General features: G+C 48.6%; 1 protein-coding gene across 20 annotated transcripts in view; it reads right to left on the reverse strand.

The window, feature by feature from the left end:
* The window catches only part of TSNARE1 (t-SNARE domain containing 1), a 667,577-nt gene that overhangs the window by 581,962 nt on the left and 62,083 nt on the right, over positions 1 to 23,532 (reverse strand). For all 20 annotated transcript variants that reach the window (XM_039525402.1, XM_039525408.1, XM_039525403.1 and 17 more), the window contains one exon: positions 6,179 to 6,251. The gene's annotated coding sequence lies outside the window, so the exon portion shown is untranslated. The remainder of the gene's footprint in view (positions 1 to 6,178; positions 6,252 to 23,532) is intronic.

Genomic DNA, 23,532 nt, shown 5'->3' on the forward strand with positions numbered 1-23,532 from the left:
TGAGTGCCCCCTGGAGTGGCGCCATAACGGCACCGCATATATACCTCAGCCGACCCACCCGACCCTCAGTTCCTTCTTGCCGGCTACTCCGACAGTGGGGAAGGAGGGTGGGTGTGGAATGGATATGAACAACACATCTCGAAGAACAACAGTTACAAAGGTAAGTAACCGTTTTTTCTTCTTCGAGTGATTGCTCATATCCATTCCAGTTAGGTGATTCCCAAGCCTTACCTAGGCGGTGGGGTCGGAGTGAGACGTGGCGGAATGCAGGACCGCAGAGCCAAAGGCTACGTCATCTCTCGACTGTTGGACCAGGGCGTAGTGCGAGGCGAAAGTATGAACGGACGACCAGGTTGCCGCTCGGCATATCTCTTGTATCGGTACTTGCGCCAGAAAGGCAGCGGAGGACGCCTGGGCCCTGGTAGAGTGGGCGGTGAGATGGTCCAAAGGGACATTAGCCAAGTTATAACAGGTGCGTATGCACTCTGTGAGCCAGGAGGAGATTCGCTGCGATGAGACAGGAAGACCTCGCATTCGGTCAGCAATTGCCACAAACAGTTGCGGGGATTTGCGGAACGGTCGTGTCCGATCAACATAGAAAGCCAACGCCCTACGAACATCAAGGGAGTGAAGTCGTTGCTCTCGCGGGGATGCGTGAGGCTTTGGAAAGAAAACTGGAAGGAAGATGTCCTGGTTATTGTGGAACGCGGACACTACCTTCGGGAGAAATGCCGGATGTGGACATAGTTGCACCTTGTCCTTATGAAAAACGGTATACGGTGGATCCACCATGAGCGCTTTGAGCTCCGAGACCCGTCTGGCTGATGTGATAGCCACTAGAAAAACCGTTTTCCATGACAGGTACAGCAAGGAACAGGTGGCTAGCGGCTCAAATGGTGGGGACATGAGCCTGCTGAGGACGAGATTGAGGTCCCAGGTGGGAATCGGGTGGCGCACCTGGGGGTAGAGACGATCAAGGCCCTTTCTGAAACTAGTAGTTAGTGGGTGAGAGAACAGCGTATACCCTCCCTCACCGGGGTGAAAAGCGGAGATAGCCGCTAAGTGCACCTTGATAGAGGACAGTGCAAGGCCTTGCTGTTTCAGCGACCAGAGATAGTCAAGGACCATTGGAAGCGGAAGCTCTGAAGGAATAGCGTCACGCGCTTGAGCCCAGCAAGCGAAGCGCTTCCACTTGGCCACGTAGGTAGATCGAGTGGAAGGCTTTCTGCTGCTCAATAAAACATGCTGCACTGGAGCAGAGCAGCGCAATTCCGACTGGTCTAGCCACTCAGGAGCCACGCCGTGAGGTGGAGGGCCAGCAGGTCTGGGTGACGGAGAGTGCCGTGATCTTGTGTTATAAGATCTGGGTGAAGCGGCAGAGGAATTGGGGTGGCTATCGACAGATGGAGCAGCGTGGTGAACCAGTGTTGCCTGGGCCACACTGGCGCAATTAAGATGAGACGTGCCCTGTCCCGACGGAGCTTCAGCAGGACTTTGTGTATGAGGAGGAACGGAGGAAAGGCATAGAACAGACGATGAGTCCATGGAAGGGGAAATGCGTCTGACAGAGAGCCCGGTGACAGGCCTTGAAAGGAGCAAAATTCCTGGCATTTGCGGTTCAGTCGGGATGCAAACAGGTCTACATGGGGAAATCCCCACTGTTGGAAAATGGCATGGGCGATGTCTGGTCTCAGCGACTACTCGTGGCAGAGAAAGGACCTGCTCAGGCGATCCACGATGGTGTTCTTGACGCCGGGAAGGAAAGACGCCTCCAGATGTATCGAGTGGGCTATGCAGAATTCCCAGAGTAGTATCGCCTCGTGGCAGAGGGGAGAAGAGTGGGTCCCGCCTTGCTTGTTGATATAGTACATGGCCGTTGTGTTGTCCGTAAGGACTGAGACACAACGGCCGTGGAGGCGAGTTCGGAACGCCTGGCATGCCAGGCGCACTGCCCGGAGCTCCCTGACATTGATGTGCATATTCAATTCCTGCACCGACCAAAGGCCTTGAGTACGAAGAGCGCCGAGATGGGCTCCCCACCCGAGGGACGAGGCGTCCGTTGCCAGGGAAAGGGAAGGTTGAGGAGCATGGAATGGGACCCCCGCGCATACGTGTGAAGGGGTCAGCCACCAATCCAGGGATTGAAGGACACCCGCTGGAATGGTGAGTAGGGTATCCAGAGGGTCCCTGTGCGGACGGTATCTGGAGTGGAGCCACAGCTGGAGTGGGCGGAGGCGGAGCCTGGCAAACGGAGTGACGTGTGTGCAAGCCGCCATATGACCGAGGAGGCGGAGACAAGCACGGGCCGAGGTCATACGAGAGGCCTGAAGGGTGCGGATTAGCTGTGTAAGGGCCTGGAACCGTAAATGAGGAAGGTAGGCTCTGGCTAGAGATGAGTCCAGGGTCGCGCCAATAAAGTCCAACCTCTGAGTTGGTACTAAGGTGGACTTCTCTATGTTGAGAACTAGGCCCAGGCACGTGAATAAGTCCTTGATCACCGTGACATGGTGCTGGACCGTAGCCTGCGAATCCCCCCTGATGAGCCAGTCATCCAGGTAGGGAAAAACGCAGATGCCGCGCCGACGGAGGTGGGCGGCGACAACGGCCATGCACTTCGTGAACACCCTTGGGGCCGTAGATAGTCCGAAGGGGAGGACCGCAAACTGGAAGTGCAGGTGAGCGATTGTAAATCAGAGGTATCGTCTGTGCGGTGGAAAGATGGCGATATGAAAATAAGCGTCCTTCATATCGAGGGCGGCATACCAGTCTCCCGGATCCAAAGTAGGGATAATCGTCCCGAGGGATACCATGTGGAACTTCAACTTCAGCATGTATGCGTTGAGGTCTCGCAGCTCGAGGATGGGCCGGAGTCCCCCGTTGGACTTGGGGATCAAAAAATAACGGGAGTAAAACCCCTTGCCCCTCTCCCTCTCCGGAACCCTCTCCACCGCTCCGATGGCGAGGAGGGAGTGCACCTCTTGTAAGAGGAGTTGCTCGTGAGAGGGGTTCCTGAAAAAGGACTGGGAAGGAGGGTGGGAAGGTGGGGGTGAAACGAATTGTAGTTGGTAACCACGTTCCACGGTGCGTAGGACCCAGGCATCGGTGGTCAGCTGGGCCCACGCCGGGAGGAAATAGGAAAGGCGGTTGGAAAAAGGCAGGGAGGGATCCGGATAAAGATCTGGTATGTCGTCCCCGGGCGCATCTTCAAAAGGCTGGCTTAGGCCCTGGTGGTTTAGAGGGGGTTCGCCCCTGTGACGGTTGATTGCCAGGCTGCTGTCTACGTCCCCCGCGACCCCGTCGCCGACCAGAGTCCTGCCTGTAGCGAGGCATATAGTAAGGCCGGTTAAACTGGGGGCGGAACGGACGTCTCTGGGTAGCAGGGGTATGCATCCCCAAAGTACGGATGATGACCCTGTTGTCTTTTAGGTTTTGGAGTCTGGAGTCCGTCTTTTCGGAGAAGAGTGCCTTGTAATCAAAAGGAAGGTCCTGAATGGTGTACTGAACTTCAGGAGGGAGCGTCGAACTCTGGAGCCAAGAGATCCGGCGCATGGTAACGCCCGAGGCTATAGTACGTGCCCCCGAGTCAGCTGCGTCTAAGGAGGCCTGTAACGAGGTGCGCGCTACCTTTTTACCTTCTTCTACGAAGGCCGCGAACTCCTGTCGGGAATCCTGAGGCAGGAGCTCTTTGTATTTCTCTACCTCAGCCCAAGTGTCATGCCCGTAACGGCTTAGCAAGGCCTGCTGGTTAGCCACTCGGATCTGCAGGGCACCAGCAGAGTAGACCTTGCGACCAAGCAAGTCCATTCGCCTGGCGTCCTTTGACTTAGGAGCCGGGCCTTGTTGGCCGTGACGCTCTTTGTCGTTGACAGACTGCACCACCAACGACGAGGGGATAGGGTGCACATACAAATGCTCATATCCCTTGGAAGGGACCATGTACTTGCGTTCCACCCCCCAGGCTGTGGGCGCAATAGAGGACGGAGTCTGCCATATGGTATCAGCATTCGCCTGGATAGTCTTAATGAAGGGCAGGGCTATGCGAGTAGGGGTGTCCGCTGACAAAATGGTCACTATCAGATCGTCCACTTCCGATACCTCCTCTGCCTGCAGGTCCATTCGCAGTGCCACCCTGCGAAGGAGCTCTTGGTGTGCCCGTAAGTCAGTTGGCGGGGGACCTGCCGATGATGACCCCACCACCGCCTCATCTGGGGAAGAGGAGGAAGAAGAAATTCCAGGCATGATGGTGTCCCGGTCAGCGTCTGGAACCTGTGAAGCTTCCTGCTCCAGAGGTTCCTGGGCAGGCTGATTACCTTCCTCCGCGCACGATGGTACCTCAGTGTCAACTGGGGGGCGGCTTATAGTAGCCTCCGGGATGCGCGACTTGTGTGGTACGGTACGCGTGGTAGGCACAGGAGCACCTTGGGCTTGATGGTAGGCCCAAGGGGTCCAATAACCCCAGTGATGAGGGTTTGGTACGCGTAATGGGACTGCTGAAAAACTCCCGAAGGGACCTGAGGGTCATGGTCGTCGACGTAGTAGCTGTCGGCGTGCGAAGAGGCCGAGGCGTACCGAGAGGGCCAGGGTGGAGCCGATAACCCTTGTGCCGAAGTGCCCACGGATCGCATTTCCCGTCTCTGTGGTGACCGGTGCCGGAAGGCATCCCGATAGCGAGAGCGGGAGCGAGAATGGGACCTCCGACCGGCGCGGTGCCGGGAGGTCGACCGGGATCTCCATGTTCGGTGCCAGGAGTGGCTTCGCGAGTAGCGGCGGCCATAGCGGTACCGAGATCCGGAACGGTGCTGGGAATGACGACTTGGAGAGCGGGAGAATGATTGGTGCCGCGAGTCTGACCGGTGCCGCGTAGTCGAGCGGTGCCAGGACTGCGAGCGGCGTTGCGATCAGCGCCCCGATCGAGATCGGTGTCGAGAGCGTGAGCGGTGGCGAGAGCGGGAACGGGATCGGTGCCGGTCGGAGTCGGTGCCGGCAGGCGGCTTAAACATTGACGGCTTGCCCATGGAACGGGGCGCCCGCACCAGCGGCGCCGGGGGCAGTGGCACAGCCGGGTCTGTCAATGTGATGAGGTCCCGTGCCGCCTCGAAGGTCTCCGGAGTCGACGGCAGTGGCATCTCTACCGCGGCCGGAGCCGGGGAGGTCACAGGTGCCGGGCTCGACGGCCTCTGAGGGGCCGGAGTCGCCGGTGCCGGCAGAAGCGTCTGCGGCGGAGGAACCGGTGCCGCGGCAGGTTTCAGTGCCGGGCGGTCTGGACGGGGCGCACTCTGGTGCTTCGGAGCAGGCGGTGCCGAAGAGGCAGCGGCTTTCCCCTTCTTCGCCTTTGGCGAGAGAGAGCATCTCTGGGCAGGTTTCGGTGCCGATGGCCCTTTCGGTTGCACGGCAGAGTGGCCCGGCGCCGTGGCGGCGCTGCGAGAGTCCAGAGGGACAGCGGGCGGTGCCGCGGCCGGAGGGGTTAAGGCTGCCTCCATTAGGAGTTGTTTCAGCCTAATGTCTCTTTCCCTCTTTGTGCGAGTCTTGAAAGCCTTGCAAATTGGGCACTTAGTAGACAAGTGCAACTCTCCTAAGCACTTCAAACAGGAGCTATGAGGATCTCCTGTAGGCATAGGCCTGCGGCAGGCCGAGCACGGCTTGAAACCCGGGGAGCCGGGCATACGCTCCGGTCCCGGGTGCGGGTGGGGCTAATCCCCGAACCCGCTAACTATCTAACACTAAACTGATTTAAACTATCAAAAACAAGAAAACCTAAGCTAAGATATCAACTATGTACAAATTTTACAGAGAAGAACTATCAGGAAGCTAGGGAAGCGGAGGTCAGACAAGCTGCACTCCACTGTTCCAACGACCGACACGGGCGGTAAGAAGGAACTGAGGGTCGGGTGGGTCGGCTGACGTATATATGCGGTGCCGTTATGGCGCCACTCCAGGGGGCGCTCAGCCAACCCACTGGGGTTGCTAGGGTAAAAGTCTTCCGACGAACGTGCACACGGCGCACACACACCTAACTGGAATGGATATAAGCAATCACTCGAAGAAGACCCAGAAACAACCCACCCTGTATGACCAAATATGCAGGATGTTCATGACTGTGCAACCTGTGTCCAAGATTTCCACCACCTCCCAACTCACACCAACCTCTCCAATCATAGACAAGGTCCTTCCCCCTTACCTTATATTGGAAACAAGGTCCTACAGAGTTGCTTTTATTCTGTTCTCCCCGTCAGACAAGAATCCTGTGCAATCTGGAATGAAAGACAGAGATTGCTGAGTGGAGGGGAATATACCACATTCCCTGCTTTCACATACAGATACTTTCACAGCTGCTCCATGTCTTTGACTTCTGGATTCCAGGAACATCTCATGTACTTTGGGCTGCAGATCACGACTGAATACAAAACCAAGCAACACTTATTGCTTCCATCACATGTTACACACATTAATCAGAACTTCTCTGAGGTACTGAAGCGCTATCCTCATTTTAAAGATGAGGAAACAAACGAAGGAGTTACGGACTTGGAAATCTTCCAGATTACCAGGTGTATTTATGTCTTGTGGGGTGAGGGACAAAACTCAAGGGATTTCTCGACTCCCACCAATAACTTTTAAGGAACGGCCTGGTTTCTTTAAGGCCTCAATCCTGCCAGGTGCTGAGCATGCCGGCCCTGGTGCAGCACTTCAGAACATATGTAGCATCAAGCATTTGAACAGTCCTAGTGGATCATGCCCCAGTGGTTTCCTACTGCAAGTATTGGCCAGTTTTTTGGCACCTTACCAGGACTTCAGTTCTCTCTCATCCAAAGGATGGAACCTCCAGCACCACAAAACCACGAATGCCTTAGTGGGGTGCTGACAGAGAAGGAAAGGCACTATCTAGTCAACCACTCGGAAGGTCTCCCACCAGATTCTGCTGTGGTCTCAAATCAGCCAGGTACTGACCAGTTTCTGAGAGATGCAATAGCATGCTACGGCTACATGCTGCCAACATTTCTATCCTCAAGCAGGTGGACTACAGCTGATGGCCTTTTGCATCAATAAACAGAGGATCCTTAACATGCCACGGTCCTTTGCAATAGCTGGTAAGAACTATGTTTAATGGATTTAATTGGAAAATAAGAATAAATGCCTTTGCCCGTTAGCCATTGATCTGTTATCAGAAATGCTAATGAAAAATCTTTAGGTGATAACTATCCCAAATCCGATGTTTGATTAATAATGAATAGCAATGTCCTTAACTTATTCAAACCCGAAGCATAAATACCTAGTGTTTTGCTACAACTTTGGTGATTCTGGTCCTTATACTGAACAACCTCCTCAAGTCCAGTGCTCTTTCCATTTTAAATTTTACAGTAGTAAATACCACACTAGCTTATATTTATATAAACTCTTTCTCTCTCACACACACACACACACACACACACACACACACACACACACACACACACACACACACACCTCCTAAAACCTGAACTATGTAAGTTCCCCTACCAGATGTTACTCAGCTAAAACTCCCATTATTATTAATCATTAGTAATATTTGTATTACAGCCCTGCTTAGAAGCCCCAACTGAGACCTGTGCTAGATACTTTGTAGATACATGGTAAGAGACAACCCGTGCCCCCATAAGATCACCGTCTAAACAGACAAACCAGAAAAAGAGTGGGAAGGAAAACAGAGGTACAGCGAGGAGAAGTGAAGGGACCTGCCCAAAGTCACACTGCAGGTCAGCTGCAGAGTCAGAAATAGAACTCGGGTCTCTTCACTCTCGGTTCACGACCCCACCCACTAACACGCTCTCTTGCTCTCTGACCAGGAGTTCTATGTGAGAGGTGGCAGGATCGCAGTCTACTCTGGAAGAAACTAGAAGCAGAGTAGATGGAACTGATTTAAAGTTTCTGAATTTTCAAAAAAGTCAATAGGAAAATGTTCAGCCAGCTCTAACTGGTAAGTCCTATTCTCTCCCTTTTACAGATGGAGAAAGTGAGGTACGTTTCCCATGGTCACCTAGTGAATCTTATACATACCCCAGTTTTTTGGCTCTGGACTCCAGAGATGGCCCAGAGAAGCCATTGTGATTTTTGACACTTTGGATGGCACTTCTGTGAGTACTGTGATTTATCAGCCATAGATTACCACTCCTAATGACTGTCTCTCTTGAAGTATTTCAGTGTCATCACCTGTGTTCTCAGAAAGTACTTGAGAGCTGGATTTAACCCAGACAGGGCTGGAAGTATGGGGTTTAGTCAGCAAGTTAGCCTTGTCTCATTCATGGGGCATTAGGTCTATCACTTCCCTCAGTTAATCAGTCTCCGTCATAGTCAAATTAAATCAGAGGTTCTCAGCCTTTTTCTTTCTGAGCACCCCCCCCCCCCCAACATGCTATGAAAACTCCATGGCCCACCTGTGCCACAATAACTGATTTTCTGCATATAAAAGCCAGGGCTGGTGTTAGGGAATAGCAAGCAGGGCAATTACTTGGGGCCCCACGAAGCTACATTGCTCAGGCTTCAGCTTCCGCCCTTGGTGGCGGGGCTCAGGACCCTGGGCTTCAGCCCCATGCAGTAGGGCTTCGGCTTTCTGCTCTGGGCCCCAGAGAGTATAATGCTGGCCCTGCTTGAGGCCCCCCCGAAACCTGCCCGAGGCCCCCTAGGGGGCCCCTGCTTGAGAACCACTGAACCACATCTCTCTTTTACCAAGCATCCCAAGTAGAGAGGATGAAGAATTTTTCGATGAAACATTTTTTTGCCAATAAAAGCCAGCTGGTCAGAACCAAAAACAGTTGGTGAAACAGAGCCGTTTTTGACAAGTCTCCCAGCTCAAAGTATTTTTGCAAAAAACATTTGAAGTTGTCGAAATGTCCCAATGAGACTATCAAAATGAAAAGTTGTGTTTCTTGAAGTCAAAATGACTTTTTGTTTGAAACTGGTAGTAAATTTAGACTCAAAAAGGTTAAAGGGGGAAAGTCAAAATTGAAACAAACCATTCTGATTGACCCAAACCTTTTTTGTTTGTCAGTTCATAAAAAAAAATTGAAATTTTGTCCTTTTTGTTCTTGATTTATTCTTTAAACCTCAAAAATTCTCACAGGGCAGGAAACTCATTTCCCACCCAGCCCTAATCCCAAACACTCTTATTCTGTCAGGTTTTTACTGCTGTCTCTTAGGACAGTGAACTAAGCATGATGGACAACAGAAAGGGATTCCTGATATCTAATCCTGGGTCTGCCACTTGCCTGACTGTTCCATCCCAGGAGAGTAAGTCAAGGTGGTGAAATCTGACCGGTAGATAGGCAAAAATCAAGGTCTCTGGAACCTAATACCCAAGAGAGCAGATTAAGACTGAATGTGATTGTTAGAGGGCTTTCCCTTTCACGCCCTCCCCTGATTCTTGTCACGCAGACAGAAAGCAGAAGACCAGAAGTCCGAAGTGCAGGCAATGCAATGTTTATTGGGGTTAGTTCCAAGCAAGCATAACCAGAGTTCTACATACCGGCAGAGTCTGCTTCCCAGTGTTCCGTTTTCAGCTGTGACACCGCAAAGCGTTTATCCCATGTCTCCCTTCCCAGCTCTGACACCCCAGAGCCTTGCCCTGTGTCCCCTTTCCCCACCCCCTCCTCCTTAGCTGGCCCAAATATACCTGCAATGTACGCCCTCGGTCCCACCCCTTACAACTTATGGTCATGTTCCGTTTTGGCAGGGTCGTCAGTCTGGGGTCTTCGTCCCACCTCTTTTGGACCCCATGGGAGGGGTAAGGAGTGAGGTTCTGCTACAAGTCAGGGGCAGGCATTTCTCTGGCCTTTTAGTGTTTTACTTTTCCCCCCAATCTCCCCTTGCCCCTCCCGACTATTTGCTTGATCTTGCCTTGAGATAGGAGTTGAGGCGTCTTCAAGTGTGCGCTCATATATTACATTCCCACCATGTCCAGTAACAGTTTAACTGCTCTTATCTATTCCCATTATACTAATACACCCATCTGACTAGGCAACATACAGTGTCTTTGTCCTTTCTTTACCCATATTAGGAAGGATCCTTTTGTTCACATATATTAGTATAAGATAGAAGAGTATCAAAAAGTCAAACCAAAATTCTCTCTCAGGCTAACAAGCCTTTATGCTAACAGTAGTATGAGGGATTTGCCTTCCAACCCCATGCATTGCAGGACATCACTCAGAAAGCTAAACTACCAGGATTTCCTCATTGCAAAAAAAAGAGGAACTTTGGGAATCTGACTGACTAGCCTGGACCCACATTAAGGCAGTAATCAGAACTCTCCCAGAATGCAGGCAACAAGAAAGATCCATGACCTTGATTTGCCCGTAAAGACTACATCAAATTCCAAAGCATGCTGAAGGAAAGCAGCACGCCACTCACAGGACATGGAGCTGAGGACCTGATGAATCATCATTATTGTACAATAGCCTCAGTCCTCAATGCACTGGCCCACTCCCCACCGCCCACACAGATCTCTGTGGTTTTCTGACTCCCTGCACCAGATGAAGAGATAGGGACAGAAATGTGTGCTTCTACAGCAGAAAATGAAGGCTGAAACCAAGAGGCTGAAACAAAGAATTTCTCCAAGCCTATGCAGAGGCTGTATTACAAGCCAAGAAAGACTTCCTAGAGACCTTCATTGCAGCTACCAAATCCCACCCCAAGACGCTAAGGGGTAAACCACTTCATTAATCCTGAGTGTCTACAGCCCACAGCAGAACCCAGCGGCAAGAACTGGAAAAAACTATCATCCTAATTCACAGAAAAGATCACACACATTAGAAAAATCTTCCCTAACAGCCTGGATCCGCCCCCACCATACACCCATGCCAGCCACTACCCGCTCATGTTCCCAAGTTCCATACATTCACTACTCAAGAGGTATCGGACACCTTAATGGACCCTTGACCCAAGCCTTGTGAATCCAATGCATGACCTTCCTGGTTGGTGAAAGAGTTATGAGTAGGACCCTATCAAATTTGCCGTCCATTTTGGTGAATTGCATGGTCATAAGATTTTAAAGATAATAAATGTCATGATTTCAGCTATTTAAATCTGAAATTTCACAGTGTTATAATTGTAGGGGTCCTGACCCAAAGAAGGAGTTGTGGGGGGGTGCAAGGTTATTGTAGAGGGGGTTACAGTACTGCTACCCTTACTTCTGCGCTGCTGCTCACGGCAGTGCTGCCTTCAGAGCTGGGCAGCTGGAGAGCAGCGGCTGCTGGCCGGGAGCCAAGCTCTGAAGGCAGAGCCACCGCGAGCAGCAGCGCAGAAGGATGGCATGGTACGGTATTGCCACCCTTACTTCTGCGCTGCTGCCTGCAGAGCTGGGCCCTAAGTCAGCAGCCACCACTCTCTGGCTGCCCACCTCTGAAGGCAGCAGTGCAGAAGTAAAGGTGGCATGGTAAGGTATTGCCATCCATACTTCTATGCTGGCGGGGCACTGCCTTCAGAGTTGGGCACCCGGCCAACAGCTGCCACTCTCTGGCTGCCCAGCTCTAAAATCAGCACAGAAGTAAAGGTGGCAATACCATGATCACCCTAAAATAACCTTGTGGACCCCCCTGCAACTCCCTTTTGGGTCGGGACCCCCAATTTGAGAAACATGGGTCTTCCCCATGAAGGGCAAGGGCAAAAGCACACAAAAGACCAGATTTCATGGTCCGTGACGCATTTTTCATGGCAATGAATTTGGTAGGGCCCTAGTCATGAGCAACTGATTGGCACAGCCGAGGCCCCATTCTGGCAGACATCTATTCTCATCTTCCTGGATCTATGTGCGGCAGTCAACACTGTTGTCCATCAGACATTGCTGTTTTGTGTTACAGTGGTAGCAGGGGTAACATGGGAATGTGCTAACATGGTTTGAGTCCTTCCTGGCGGGACGTACCCAAGCAGAAGAGATGAGAAACGGCACCCCCACCACAATCCTTTCTCCGGTCCTATTCCACATCTGCATGCAGCCAGTTGGAGAACTGGTCAGACAAGATGGACTCAAGTGCCAGGAATGTGCAGGGGACACACAGCGTATTCTTCACTACACACAACCCCAGTGCCCTCAACATGGCCCAGTTGGACGAAATAAGCTCATGGATGATAAAGAACAGCTTGTTGAGGATGAACCCAACCAAGACAGAAGGGATACTGGTGGGCAAAGGAAAGCATTTTGAACAGTTTGCAGCCACTGTGTAGTCTCCTTCGGTTGAAAGTACTCATCCACAGATGGTCAATTCAGTCCATAACTTCTGAGTTCTCCTGTAATTCTTCACCGATACTAGGCGTTCTCCTAGTAGCATCTGCAAATCATGCTTTCTGTCGTCTCCAGTTGGCTAGGAAACTTCACCTCCTTGTGGGAAAGGATGACCTGGCCTCACTTACACACACTTTTGTCACCTCCCATCTGGACTCCAGCAATGCTACCAACCTAGGCATGGGGTTATCAGCCCTCAGGAAACTCCAACTAGTACAGAACACTGCAACATGTCTGCTCAGCAACACTGGATGCCATGAGTACACCATACCTGTCCTGCGCTCGCTACACTGGCTTCCCATAGAACAGTGAGTCAAGGTCTCAGTCCTTTATCTTCAAAATGGACCAATGGAGTGGGCCCAGCATACCTAAGAGATTACCTGACACTCCAGGGTGAAACCCACACTCAAAAACAGTGCTCCTCAGACAATGGAACTTTCTAACATAAGGGTAACGCTCATCTGTGCAGGAGACAGAACTTTCCCAGGGACTGGTTCAAGACTATGGAACAAACTCTTTGGAAAACTGGCCCATGACAAATTTCCCCACCTTCTGCTCTAAGGCACGCTTCACCAACCTGCCTTCTCTAACACACATGAGAGCGGATACATTTCAAGTGAAAACCCAGCTAACCCAAACAAAACACCCCCCTGCACACACAACTCTCCCCTTAGTGAAAAGATGAGAGACAGAACGAGCCACCCATAACAGCTGTTAGTCATACTGCTTAATGTGCAACTGGAAGACGCCCACATCCCACAGCGATGAGAGTAGGATAAGAGCTAGTGTATTATACGACAGAAGCTTTAAGAACTCAGCCTAGTAATAGGGTCAGGCATGAAAGGGAATGGGGGGCTGAGAGGGTAGAAATCGCAAGTGCAGTTTAATTAATGAAATACGGGATGTTGGTAATTTCCAAGCAGAGTGAGTTATACAGAGTCCTTGAAAGGAGAGATCACCCTGGGACCCTATCAGGATAGAAGTAAATACATTTTTAAAAGAGAACAGGTCTGATTTTCAGAAGTGCAGAGCACCCACAATCCCTGCTGACAATAATGAAGGCTGTGGATGCTCATCAACTCTGAAAAATCAGGCACAGGGAACTTGTTAGGGCAGGATGCTATGGCGGCACCTTATTAAGAGTCACAAAAAGGACAAAACACTTTAAGAACAGCAAACTGAATCTTCTGCAGGATGAATTTATACCAGCTGAGAATCTGCGCCTATCTGCTGTGACATATGCTGGGACGACAACAAGAAAAAGGGTCAAATCCTCAAGGTCTACATGGATCACCAGCTGAGGGCCCGGAAGAAGTCATCCACGTTCGGAACCCAAGGTATATGCACCCAGTTAGCAAAGGCGTATTACGGATCTGGGCTTCACCTGAAGCCTCCAGCCACTGGAGGATTCACAATATCAATCTCTGTTGGTAGAGGAATTTCCATTGCATTCAGAAAAACAAAAGCAGCTGATCCATTTCAGAGATCAGGCCAGACTGAAGTAACCAGTGCAAAAATCCTCAAGGGCTTGGTAATGATGATGCAGTTTTATGAGCAATTCTCCTGCTGAGTTATGTGTTTGACCCACAGGAAGTGGGCAGCTTTCCTTTATCACCTCCCTTATTAAATGAAAATGCCATTCAGACTCACAGAAACACAATACTAATAGAGAGTCACACAAGAGGGACACAGCTTCCTCCTTGATTAGTCAAATCATGTCCAACAAGGCTGCCGGAGGGAAAATTACCTGGTGGGCTCTACTGGAACTCTCCTGACTTGCCACACTAGCCATGCCTGGCAGAAATACAGCCACCCTCCTCATATGTAAGTCGCCTCCGGGGTACACACAGACACACTGCCCAGATAAACCAAGTGTAAAATATAGTGACTTTTACCTGTGTCAGTAACAACACTTCACTAAAGCGGGAGGAATTTTAAAAATCTATTTTAATTTCACTGCCTACCATAGGTACTTACCTGGCCCCTGTAATAGAATCATCTGAGCACCTCACAGTCTTTAATGTATTTATCCTCAGAACACCCGTGTGAGGCAGGGCAGTGCCTAGTATCCCCATGTTACAGTTGAAGAACTGGGACCCAAAGAGGCTAAGTGTCTTGCCCAAGGTCTCCCAGGAAGTCTGTGGCAAAGCAAGGACTTGAACCCAGATATGACATTTCCCAGGGCTACCCAGGGTTATGAGGCACCTTGCTACCACCGCCCTGACTGTGAAGGCGGCTTGTCTGTGCTTGCTGAGTGTTAGCTCCCTGGCTCTACCAGCCACAAACACAGTGTGAGCCCAGGGTCCCAGAGCTAGATGAAGTGACTAGACTGCCCAGACCCAGATGGCTTGGACGCATGTGGGATCCAATGGAGCAGTGACCATACAGTGGGGCGCTGGGCCAGGCTGTAACACTGATCTCCAAGAACAGAACACCACCACTGCATGCAATTGGCCAGACTATGCCTGCCCTTTGACCCTCTGCAACTCCAGCAGACCTCATTAGAGCCGTGTGAGCCACAGTCAGGGCACGTGCTGGATCAAGGACTTAACTTCAATACACTCAGTCTCCAGTTGTGAATCACTTGTTCAAACACTAGTTACACCACCACCTACCCTTGCATTCCTCCCCTCATTTCACTTTCAAGCCCCAGCTGATGGGTGGTATACAGGCCCTCTCTGGCACCTCCCTGGCCCTGCTATGCTGACCAAATTTGCCTTTACAATGCTGTTGGAGTCTAAAAGAGATTGTTCCAGGTAAGTTCACCGTCCATGTGGTTGAGAATTCTTCCAGGTTAGCTCATGGTATCATGCCCTCTATAACAAGCACAGGACTATCCCAGATACTTTCCGGCTCAGTGCACTCAGCTTCCCACATTCAGGACCTATATTTCTGGGGTGGGACTGGAGGTGTGAGTGGTGGTTACGCTATTGCCACAAACAGTTACCTCTTCCAGTTTTAGATCATGGCACCGCCTTCATCATCGTAGCCAGACACCCATTTCATCAGTCCACCCTGGGACGTTAAAGGGTTCACATACCTCAGGGGAGAATTTACCCTACTGTCAAAAGAGCCCCATCAATGGCTTGGTAAGACATCACCACCTTTCGTCCTCAACCATCAATGTGGCAGTGCCTAGCCACTTTCAGGTCAGCATGTTCCTGATGACTGAGACAGATACAGCAGGCAGGGAGATAGAAGGAGTGCCCATAGTAGGAGTCAGAGGCCAAGGCTAGCAGATTGTGCATTGCCACGGCTCTAAGGGAAGGGAGGGAAGAAGGGCATCTTCACTTCCACCACAGCATCTGCATAGACCTAATCAGAAGCAGCATTCCAACCAGGTCATTCCTACCAGCGTCGGCTTCAGCGCAGTCAAGCATATCACACTAGGAGTATTCTAGTCCATGCCAGGGACAAGCTCCCTCGGAATCAGGTTGGACTGTCAGCTTGGTCAGGGAATCAAAACTCCACCTAGGGGGAGACAACAGTAGATGGACATCTAAATGTTCCAGCCCTATCTACCATGATAACATAAAAGCTGCATTGCCAGCCTTGAGTCTGGTACCGTGGTACAGCCCCATGTCATCAATATCTTACTGGATACGGGATAGCTTACTGGAATCTATTTTTCAGCACTGATACTTTTGCGGTATTTTCACTTGGGGTGCATAAATACAACAATAAGGCACACACGTTGTTGTCCTGCGTGACCAAAGGTGACCCTGATGATTGTATTATGTCTTGTGAGTATAGCTGTGGCTAAAGAAGCCAATGGGCGAGTGGCAGTCCTTTCTGCATGAAGTTCACAGGTAGCTCGATACTGAAGAAGAGATTACAAGCTGCGCCTGCTGAGTCCGCTGCTGTTTACGATTCAGCCTCTGTGCCTCAAGATCCATACAGTGATTAATCTCCAACTGGGTAACCCCATTGTTGACTACGGCTCACCAGCATGATCAATCTGTTGCTGATGGCTCCCAACTGCCAACGCCAATGTTGCACTGTTTTAAGTGATGCTTCAATGTGTCCTTGAAGCGTTTCTTCTAGCCGCCTTGTATGCAGGTGCCCACTTTCAGTTCTCCATGCAGCAACTGCTTCGGCATTCTGGCGCCAGCCATCCTAAACATATGACCAGCCCAGCATCACCGGGATGCGATGAGCACGGCTTTGATCCTTGGGGCGTAACTACATTCCAGAACCTCATTACTGGTAACTTTATCCTGCTCTTTGATGCAGAGCATGGCACGCAGAGGTAGTAAACTGAACTTATCTAGAAGCTTAATGGGATGCCTGTCCCAGGTCCAGGTCTCACACCCGTACAAGTTGGACAGCACAATGTATAGGCTTTTAGATTGGTTTGAAGCTTAATACCATGTTGCTGCCAACTCAGCCTGATAGTCTGCCAAACGATAAACTGGCTTTGTTGATACTACTTGTCAGCGCCTTGTCTATAGTATCATTTGACAATACACTGACAAGACAGCAGAAGTCTAACACTGCACTCAGATGTGTGTTGCTAATGGTGATTTTCAGTTTCGGGTAGGGTTTCCCTGGCACAGGTTGATACATGACCTTTCTCTTTTTCAGATTGATTGTCAGCCTGGACCTTTCTGCAGACTCTGAGAATCTGTGTATAATCAGTTGGGTCTCTCCTACATACAACCAAGGCACAGTTGCCCTAGAAAGGCAGAGCCAGAGCAACAACTGTGGATGACAGAAAGAAGAGGTGGGAGGAGGCACTTATCTAAGACATGAAAACAGATAGATACATGAGTGGTTGTGTCCTCTGCCACAGGTTTTACCGAGACAGCAACAGACAGCTCTGACCACCACAGGACCACAGAAATCAGAGGCAAGAAAGAACAGCTACATCATGTTGACTATCGCCCCCCGCCAGAAGCATTTGCTGTATGATGGGCTAATAGTGCCATGTGACACCCACTGGTGTACTTCCTGCTCCTAGGGCTGCTTCCTCGACGCAGACTACCCCCAAACACTAACCCAACCAAGAGCAGCATGCGTACGTATGCTCAGAAATGTAATGCACAGAGCACTTGGCTCTGAATAATACGAAAGCGTGGTGTATTTCTATCAGTGCCTTAATTGCTACGTGTCTGCTGCTTCTCTCGTCTCTTTTGTCATTTACAAATTTCAATTCCATCTAAAGCTCCACTGACCCCTCTTAGGCTCTCCCTTCAGAATGCGATTGTAATTCAACATAATTAGGCAGGACAGAAAGCCAGGACCTTTTTACATTGTCAACTGTATTTCATTTGTCGGACATGATAAAGAGGCTCTAATTTAATGCTCAGGCTGGTCAATGGTACATTATGGATTCCGTCAATTTCCCACTGGATGCTCCAGAGATTAAGACAGTAGAATATAAGGAGGAACATCTCTCTGAACAAGGGGGTTGGGCCCTGTAACACCACCCCTTTGGGATGAAGTTTCTCCAGACAGATGAGAAAAAAAGCACAAGAACCGGGTGCTTGTAAGGCTGGGGTGGGGGTGGGGGACGACTGGATAACAGTCTTAAAATATGTTAACGGCTGTTATAAAGTGGACTGTGCTCAACAGTTTTCTATGTCCACTGAAGGTAGGGCAAGAAGCAACTGGCTTAACTTGCATCAAGGGAGATTCAGGTTAGATATCAGGAAAAAGCTTTCCAATTACAATGTTAGTTAAGCACTAGAGCAGGTTACTTAAGGAGGTTGTGGAATCCCCATCATGAGGATTTTAAGAATGGGTTGCACCCCCCCCCACCCGGGGTGGTCAATCCTGCCTCAACACAGGGGCTGAACTAGATGACCTCTTGCGATCCCTTCCAGCCCTGCATCTTCATGATTCTATGACCCAAATGGACCGTTAGGATTCCAGAATGCCGAGCTGGGAGGCCCTGTTGCCTACAGAGCCTCAATGCCCAGGAAGAGGCTATGAACCAAACCTTCATGGAGGCTGGAATCTGGATTTCGTGTCTTATTCAGTGAGCTATAAGGAAGGCCTGAGTTTGAGGCACTAACATCCTGTGCTGTACGTCCTGTGTGATATTCTTACAGGCCTGATGCTCTGAAAAGGGTTCCAGGGATACACCTCTACTCATGACTTAGTAAGGAGAGGGAAGGAAGCAAGCTCACCCATAGCTGGGTTATTTAAATGTTCAGAAACAGAGTTTAGGATATAACCCAACAGATACCTCTCCCGCCACCACCACCAAAAAAAAGCCTAAAATCTGATGTTTCAAACTGGTAAAACTGATCATTTTCAATGCTTAACTTAATTAAGAAAAAACAAAAAAAACCACCAAGCTGCTGAGGGAAAAGAAGTCTTAGGGGGATTTTTTTAAGCTTAAGCCTACAACCAGGAACCCTCCTTATGCCTCTGCATTCTATGCTGGACATGCAATAGCCCTTACTTATGTGATCTGGTATATTTCAAAGTAAAAATTAATCACCTTTAATTAGGTACTTTATTCTGATTAAAACAAACAGTGAAGCTGTGAACTCCTGGTTACGCAAGACTCCTTTAAAATACTTAAGACATTTAATACAGTTCTCGTGTACCTATAACTAGAGCCCTTTCTAGTTCACGGCCATGAAAAACATTTAGTGAAATAAGCCCTTCCCCGTGAAATCTGACCTCCCTGTTGCTGCTGGGAGCTCCTAGCTTCAAGTCCCCACTGGACTGGGGAGGGACAGGACTTGTCCTTCCCTTGCATGGCAGATCTGGTGGGGAAGAGGGAGGAGATCAGACCCACTTCTAGGTACCTTTTGCGTTGGGAGCCCCACAGTTACCACACTGTGAAATCTCAGATGTAAACAACTGAAAACATGAAATTGACCAATTTTAAAACCCTCTGGCCATGAAATTGATCAAGATGGACTGTAAATTTAGTAGGCTCCTACCTATAACCTAACTTCCCTATGACTTCATTCCATATTTAGGTGGTAACATGCACTTTTAAGGTATCTTTCTACCAGAGAAGCAAAGGTGGTTTTTGTTTGTTTGTTGGGTTTTTTTTTAATGGTTGTGACTAGCAAGTCAAAAACTGTAGCAACTTAGTTTCAGCTCCTAGAGCGAATTAGAGAAGCCGCATCCGAAGAAGTGGGTATTCACCCACGAAAGCTCATGCTGCAAAACATCTGTTAGTCTATAAGGTGCCACAGGATTCTTTGCTGCTTCTACAGAACCAGACTAACACGGCTACCCCTCTGATACATGGCCTAGTAGATGGATTACTAGACTGGAATTCAGGAGGCCTAGGTTCTATTCCCCACCCTGCCACTGCTCTGACACATGACCTTGAGCAAGGCACTTCTCCCTGTGCCTTGGTTTCTCCATCTGTAAAATATAATTATACTGACCTCCTTTGTGAAGTACTAGGGATGAAAAGCGCTATATAACAGGCAGGTATTTTTATAAGCAGTGGTAACCCCAAAGGATTGTATAGGCAAAACAATGCGGCATTCTAACTGAAAACAGGTAGAAATCCCCACCAGGACCATATAAGTCTTCATGATCGAAAAATAAACCCCAGCAGATTGTCGCTGGAATTATGTGAATCATCATGTTGTTATAGCAACTTCATCTCTGCATCAAATCTAAAAACCAAGCACAGTTCAAATAATATAAAAGCATTAGGTAAAAATGATACATAACGAGATAAAAATGGATGGGCTCAACCTCAGAGCAAAACCCCCATGTTTCTCTCGCCTCCTCTAAAAACATTTCCTTTTCTTTATGTAAATAAAGGGGGGGGGTAGAGCTTATGGTAAAGAAATACGGTAGTTCACATCATCAAATTCTATTATGACACTACAATCAAGGTCCATTAAACCCTTGTAAATTGAAGTTGGGGAAAATGAGTAAAGCCAAATGAAATTTTGAATATTGCCAGAACACTCCTTCAATCACTGACCCAGTTGTCCCTGAGCATGACAGAATTTACCCACTGCCTGAACATTCACATCCAGTTCCTCCCTCCCTGTTCTGAACACTAATATACAGTGTCTCAAAGGCTGCAACATTTCCTCCTGATCTGTACAGAATGTCTTGAAAGCTAATGGGTTTACTGGTTTTACAAGTACAACACTACAACTTCAAGGAATCCAGTCTAAAAGCACAGCAGCACGGTTGCCTCTAAGTATAGCCTTTCTATAGCACAAACTGAACTCCTCCTAAAAACTGATCAAAAATAAACCACCTTCACGTATGTGCAATCTTGTTACCCTTAACTTATGCACTGTCTCACATTCTCTGCCTTAAATATGTATTCCAAAAATGATGAAGGGAAAGCATTTGTGGACAAAGGTTTTGTTACGTGAAATAAATGTGTTTTCTATTACTGTCTTCCGTTCAAGGAATTATACTGCCGGAAGACAGCACTGTCTGATCGCAGTTTACTCACCAGTGGTGATTGAAAGACTTTCTGTAGTGAGTGTAAGGGTCTAAGCCATCCACTTCTGCAGGATGCAATCTTCCATTTCAACAAGCGAAACGGGCAGGTAGGAGGGGAGAAGTAGTAGTTAGAGATCTCTAACTCTTATAGTTACAGTGACAACTTTTCAAGCGAACTGCATCTGAGAGAGCCAGTGTTATCTTCCTGAACCTGCAGGCAGACAGACCCAGTGCTTCTGCTACTGCTCAGAGCTGTCCCAAGCTACAAGAGAGTGACTGTGGCTATTCAGGACCTTGCGGACAGCAGTGGAATGGACCAGAATCACAGATCAGTTTAACTGCTGCTGATTGGCAGCAGTGTGTGTAGCATTAGAAGCAGTCTGTGGATCAAGTCACTAGGGACGAGGATCTACAAAACAGAGGCTGGGAAAGGAGTAGGGCAGTGGGGACATCCCCTTTGCAGCAGCTAGAAAGCTGAAGGGTGGGAGTAGAGGAGACCTATACCTCCATTGGCGCAGTCAGGAGGTGAAGGGGAATGCTTCTCCTCTCTTTCAGTAGGGAGGAAGTGGGGCTCCAGATTTATACAGAACATAACATTTATCCCTTTGAATTAGAGCAGGGGTCAGCAACCTTTCAGAAGTGGTGTGCCGAGTCTTCATTCATTCACTCTAATTTAAGGTTTCGTGTGCCAGTAATACATTTTAACGTTTTTAGAAGGTCTCTTTCTATAAGTCTATAATATATAACTAAATTATTGTTGTATGTAAAGTAAATAAGGTTTTTTAAATGTTTAAGCTTCATTTAAAATTAAATTAAAATGCAGAGCCCCCCGGACCTGTGGCCAGGAGCCAGGCAGTGTGACTGCCACTGAAAATCAGCTTGTGTGCTGCCGTGGCACACGTGCCATAGGTTGCCTACCCCTGAATTAGAGAGAGCCCGTTTTTTGTGTTTTGTTTTTGGTTGTGTGGTTTATTGTTTTTTTTGGTGGGGAGTGGGAGGAACCAAGGACATAAGAGTGGTGACACAAAAAATGTTTCACCACTTTTTCAATCCTTGCACTAGCAGGAGTTGGATAAAATTTTCAAGTCCCAGATAAGCTATTTTTGTGATGTGGACTCCACAGTTCATAAAAAGAACAGGAGTACTTGTGGCACCTTAGAGACTAACAAATTTATTTCAGCATGAGCCATAGAATGGAACACACAGACAGGAGATATTGATACATACAGAGAACATGAAAAGGTGGAAGTACGCATACCAACAGGAAAAGTCTAATCAATTGAGATGAGCTATCATCAGCAGGAGAAAAAAAACTTTTGAAGTGATAATTAAGATGATCCATAGAAGGTGTGAGGAGAAGTTAACATAGGGAAATAGATTAAATTAGTGTAATGACCCAACCATTCCCAGTCTCTGTTTAGGCCTGAGTTAATTGTGTCTAATTTGCATATTAATTCAAGTTCAGCAGTCTCTCTTTGGAGTCTGTTTTTGAAGTTTTTTTGTTGCAAAATTGCCACCTTCAAGTCTGTCACTGAGTGGTTAGAGAGGTTGTAGTGTTCTCCCACTGGTTTTTTAATGTTATGAATCCTGATGTCAGATTTGTGTCCATTTATTCTTTTGCGTAGAGACTGTCCGGTTTGGCCAATGTACATGGCAGAGGGGCATTGCTGGCACATGATGGCATATATCACATTGGTAGATGTGCAGGTGAACGAGCCCCTGATGGCGTTGCCAATGTGATTAGGTCCTATGTTGGTGTCACTTGAATAGATATGTGGACAGAGCTGGCATCGGGCTTTGTTGCAAGGATAGGTTCCTGGGTTAGTGTTTATGTTGTATGGTGTGCGGTTGCTGGTGAGTATTTGCTTCAGGTTGGGAGGCTGTCTGTAAGCGAGGACTGGCCTGTCTCCCAAGATCTGTGAGAGTGAGGGATCATCTTTAAGGATAGGTTATAGATCTTTGATGATGCGCTGGAGAGGTTTTAGTTGGGGGCTGTAGGTGATGGCTACTGGCGTTCTGTTATTTTCTTTGTTGGGCCTGTCCTGTAGTAGGTGGCTTCTGGGTACTCTTCTGGCTCTGTGAATCTGTTTTTTCACTTCAGCAGGTGGGTATTGTAGATTTAAGAATGCTTGATAGAGATCTTGTAGGTGTTTATCTCTGTCTGAGGGATTGGAGCAAATACGGTTGTATCTTAGAGCTTGGCTGTAGACAGTGGATTGTGTGGTGTGTCCTGGATGGAAGCTGGAGGCATGTAGGTAAGTATAGCGGTCAGTGGGTTTCCGGTATAGGCTGGTGTTTATGTGACCATCGCTTATTAGCACAGTAGTGTCTAGGAAAGAGACTGCTGAACTTGAATTAATATGCAAATTAGACACAATTAACTGAGGCCTAAACAGAGACTGGGAATGGTTGGGTCATTACACTAATTTAATCTATTTCCCTATGTTAAGTTCTCCTCACACCTTCTATGGATCATCTTAATTATCACTTCAAAAGTTTTTTTTCTCCTGCTGATGATAGCTCATCTCAATTGATTAGACTCTTCCTGTTATGCATACTTCCACCTTTTCATGTTCTCTGTATGTATCAATATCTCCTGTCTGTGTGTTCCATTCTATGCATCCGAAGAAGTGAGCTGTAGCTCACGAAACCTCATGCTGAAATAAATGTGTTAGTCTCTAAGGTGCCACAAGTACTCCTGTTCTTTTTGCGGATACAGACTAACACGGCTGCTACTCTGAAATCCACAGTTCATGTCACACAGGCTAACACCCATTACAAGGTAACTTTTTGGTCACTACTAACTTTGGTTAGAAGGGAATGTGCCATCTAGAAGTGAAAAGATTTGACCCCCAAACCCAGCACTCTAAGAAAGTCAGTCTTCTGCCATCTCC

Source organism: Mauremys reevesii, linkage group 2, assembly GCF_016161935.1.
Source record: "Mauremys reevesii isolate NIE-2019 linkage group 2, ASM1616193v1, whole genome shotgun sequence".
Lineage (NCBI taxonomy): Eukaryota > Metazoa > Chordata > Testudines > Geoemydidae > Mauremys > Mauremys reevesii.